Source organism: Bactrocera latifrons, unplaced genomic scaffold (assembly GCF_001853355.1).
Source record: "Bactrocera latifrons isolate USDA-ARS-PBARC rearing strain unplaced genomic scaffold, ASM185335v1 scaffold_138, whole genome shotgun sequence".
Taxonomy (NCBI): Eukaryota; Metazoa; Arthropoda; class Insecta; order Diptera; family Tephritidae; genus Bactrocera; species Bactrocera latifrons.
In genome coordinates this window covers 176799-178054 of record NW_017534830.1, presented here as the reverse complement: position 1 = coordinate 178054, position 1256 = coordinate 176799, and positions in this window count along the sequence as shown.

The following is a 1256-nucleotide window of genomic DNA, read 5'->3' as shown; positions in this document are numbered from 1 at the left end:
ACTGGTTGACAAAGCCCACCCTAATGGTGACAAATACACTTTATTCACATATTTTGTGCTTTCCACGACTGCTGATGACTCTGGCGCGGTTGGTAAAGATTAGTGACCAATTTGTTGGCACTTTAATAAGACTTGTAGGAAACTGAGCGTGACGAATGATACATCGGATGTGGATCATTAGCGATTAGCAAAGAAGGAAGAAGTCCACTTTTGTAATAGATCGACATAAGTTTGTATATGCAAAATGTACATATACTATAAATAAATACCGCCACCTAAAAGGCAATATAACGGAATAACACTTTTCATAAGAAATTAAAAAAAAAAACATTTTAGGCTTTAACAAAGTCTTTCACACTACAAGACACGATTTTGATCGTTCAGTTTGTATGAAAGCTATGTACATATGTATATGCTATAGTGGTCCGATACTGGCGCTTCCGACTAATAAGCAGTTTTTCGAGGACGTGTTCAAAATTTCAGATCGATATCGAAACTCAACTTCAAACCTTTTTATGGTTCGCAGAACAGCGTATCATCGAAAAAAAAATTTTTAATTGCGATCAGATATAATAACTGATATATAACCATTTTATAACCAACGTATAACCGTTTTATAACCAAAACCCAAGTTTTGTTTCAGTTTGAGTGGTTTCTAATATATCGCTTTTCCTTCGCCTGTAAACTTATCAAAAGTGATGATACGTGCCTTTGCATTTTAGGTATACATACATATACATATGTACATTTATTTGAAAACTATTTTGCCATATATGCAAATAGTTGTAATTAATTTGTCATGAAGTACAGGTAGTATRTTAAATATGTACATATGTTAGTGCTAATAAATAGTTTTGAAATGTATTTGAACACCTATAAGTGAAAAGTAAATTGTTAAATTTTTGTTTTCACCATTTTGTGCTCATACGAAAATCGAACGGAAGTGCATATTTACACACGCGCTTGCATATTTACACTAGCATATTGGTATATAGTACACATACATACATATGTATATATTTAAAAATATTTAGACGCTTCCTTCTTGGCTTGTGGCCATTTAGCACATTCATATTTATACACATATACATTTGGGTATAAATATACATATATAAGTGAAAACATGTATACATTCAATTTTAATTCTAAATAATATATGTACATACATCCATAAACTCACGGCCGTATATATAAATAAATAAGTACATATCCTGTCTCTTATACACATCTAGATGTGTATAAGAGACAGTTATATA